At 44.6% G+C, this 3,058-nt stretch overlaps 2 pseudogenes; both read left to right on the top strand.

The window, feature by feature from the left end:
* Positions 1-1,456: 1,456 nt before the first annotated feature.
* Positions 1,457-1,850, top strand: LOC102492176 (60S ribosomal protein L34 pseudogene; annotated as a pseudogene).
* Positions 1,851-2,038: 188 nt separating this feature from the next.
* LOC102491750 (60S ribosomal protein L34 pseudogene) lies at positions 2,039-2,468 on the top strand (annotated as a pseudogene).
* Positions 2,469-3,058: the final 590 nt, after the last annotated feature.

Here is a 3,058-nt window from a genome sequence, read left to right as displayed (position 1 = left end):
CATGCCACTGTATCACACCTTTAGGTTGGATCAGAAGTCGAACCTGGGCTTCTTACGTGGTCCTACCTGTGGAACACAGCATAGAAGCAGCCGGCACCACCATGGCTGGGCCTCTATAGCTTATTCATCAGGAATCTCATTCACTCTCAAAGCTTCTGCTATCAGCTCTGTGGATAAATTCCAATGGTATGTCTCTCTTCTAGTCACCATCCTGATATTTCAGTAAGTATTTATTGAGCACATATTACGTGCTAGGCATTTCCCCAGACTATACAGATACAGTATTGAACAAATCTGGCATTCTCAGAGAGGAGACAGAACACATATGCACATAGTTTATATAACTTCATGTAATGTTGCAAGGATGAGGAATTTAAAAAAAAAGTAAATAAATTTTAGGAACAATTGTGGGAGGAAGAAGGTAATTTTGTCTCATCTTTGCCCCAAAAAGTAGTTTCCTGCTTCAGGTACCTATGCTATTTCTACCTATACCTATTTCTTCCAAATAGCATTTTTCTCTCATTCTTTATGAGAAGCTTTTCTAGTACTTTGCCAAATTCTACTGATTTTCCTTTCTACGTGTCCATAAAATGCATCCCCTTCTCAGTTTTCTAGAATCTCAGAGACACTATTCAGTTCTAGACACTCATCATCTTGTGATGCTTGCCATGACTTCCAAATTAGTCTCCTTATATACTCTACCAAATTTCTCCCCACTCACTTCCACTTTATTTATTTATTTAGAATTATTTATTTTTTCCATTTGTTATTATTATTATTATTATTAAATTTGACCTGAGAGAGACAGAGAGAGAGAAAGGGAGAAAGCAAGCCGCCAAGTCTGGGACTTGAACCACAGTTGGCCATGTGGGAGTCCAGCGCCTTTAGCCACCATTCCACCTGCTGGCCCCCCACTTCCACTTTAAAGCCTGTGTAGATTAGAACATCCCTGCCCATGTCATATTCCACTCCAACACTTTTCACTTCTACTTTGAGTTCTAAGAAGACAGTTAGGTGCAGTGGTTAGAGGCCTGGGCATAAGACTGGCACACTGGAGTTGGAATTGAGAAAATCACTTAGGGAAGTCTGTGCCTAGGAATAACAATTCTCAATCTGTGAGATGTCATGAGGGTAGAAGGAGAGGATGTATGTAAAGCACTAGCCTAATTTTCAGTAGGAAGTCTCATAAGAGATAGTTGTTGGCTCTTCATCACTAAATCAAGATGATCTCCGATGGGGCCAGCAGGTGGCATGGGGTGAAGGTGCCGAATTCCTCCATGGCTGACCACGTTTCGAGTCCTGGACCCAGCAGCTTAAAAATCATGTTGGGGTCATGTACGTGCATGCCCCAAATCCCTGGGGGGGTGATTTCTCACTTTCTCTCTCACTGTCGCTCTCATAGGGCATGTGCCCTATGGCAAAACTGGGAGAAAAAAAAATCATCTCGGTTTTTTTTTTTTTCCTCTTCCGGGGACGGTGTCTAGAGGCACTCAGGATGGTCCAGTGTCTGACCTACCGGCGTAGGCTTTCCTACAACACAGCCTCCAACAAGACTAGGATGCCCCGAACCCCTGCTAATAGGATCGTTTACCTTTATACCACAAAGGTTGGGAAAGCACCCAAATCTGCATGCGGCGTGTGCCCGGCCGACTCCGAGGGGTTCGTGCCGTGAGACCGAAAGTTCTCACGAGGCTGTCTAAAACGAAGAAGCACGCCAGTAGGGCCTACCGCGCGGCTCCATGTGTGCAAAATATGTCCGCGACCGGATCAAGCGTGCTTTCCTTATAGAGGAGAAGAAAATGGTGGTGAAAGTCTTGAAGGCACAAGCACAGAGTCAGAAAGCTAAATAAAATTCCTCCATGGCTGACCACGTTTCGAGTCCTGGACCCAGCAGCTTAAAAATCATGTTGGGGTCATGTACGTGCATGCCCCAAATCCCTGGGGGGGTGATTTCTCACTTTCTCTCTCACTGTCGCTCTCATAGGGCATGTGCCCTATGGCAAAACTGGGAGAAAAAAAAATCATCTCGGTTTTTTTTTTTTTCCTCTTCCGGGGACGGTGTCTAGAGGCACTCAGGATGGTCCAGTGTCTGACCTACCGGCGTAGGCTTTCCTACAACACAGCCTCCAACAAGACTAGGATGCCCCGAACCCCTGCTAATAGGATCGTTTACCTTTATACCACAAAGGTTGGGAAAGCACCCAAATCTGCATGCGGCGTGTGCCCGGCCGACTCCGAGGGGTTCGTGCCGTGAGACCGAAAGTTCTCACGAGGCTGTCTAAAACGAAGAAGCACGCCAGTAGGGCCTACCGCGCGGCTCCATGTGTGCAAAATATGTCCGCGACCGGATCAAGCGTGCTTTCCTTATAGAGGAGAAGAAAATGGTGGTGAAAGTCTTGAAGGCACAAGCACAGAGTCAGAAAGCTAAATAAAAAATGACACTCTTTTGAGTAATAAAAAAATCAAAAAAAAAATCATCTCTTGCTCTCATGTCTCCATCCTTGAGCATTTACTCAGTGATGAACTATGCAATATTCTTTTTCTTATTTATCCAAGTAGTTTGGCAGTTCTCTTTGGAAAAGTAAGGTTTTTCATACTCAAAGCCTTGGGAATTTTTCATGTAGTATTCCAGGTTGCCTTATGATGGTGCAAATTGTGCCTGCATCGAGCGCCTGGCCAAGGGTGACTACTGTTTTCTTAATATTATTTCTTTTCTTAATATCATTTTTAAAAAACCTGAGACACAAGGTATCAATTATGCTACCCTAATTAGTTTGCTCTCAACCAAGCAGAGTCATTAATATGCAAGCTGTAGCTTTCAGCAGTTTCAGTGTATCCTGGTGTTTCTCCCCAGGCCATCTTGAAATTTACCCCTAGACCAGAGCAGAGAAATAAATGCCATATGTAGAAAGATGGGTCTGAAATCCAGCCTATAGTCTGCTGTGAAGCCAGGACCCACAAAGCAGCATCCACTGAGGCAGTGTGAGGGGGCAGAGGGTGCAAGTGCTCTTTAGTCGGGGAGATGATAGACCTTCAGACTTATTTTTCAAGGTGGAGT

Source organism: Tupaia chinensis, unplaced genomic scaffold (assembly GCF_000334495.1).
Source record: "Tupaia chinensis unplaced genomic scaffold, TupChi_1.0 Scaffold000402_1, whole genome shotgun sequence".
In the NCBI taxonomy this organism is placed as follows: domain Eukaryota; kingdom Metazoa; phylum Chordata; class Mammalia; order Scandentia; family Tupaiidae; genus Tupaia; species Tupaia belangeri.
Note: the sequence above shows the minus strand (reverse complement) of the source record. Positions and strands in the feature narration are given on the sequence as shown.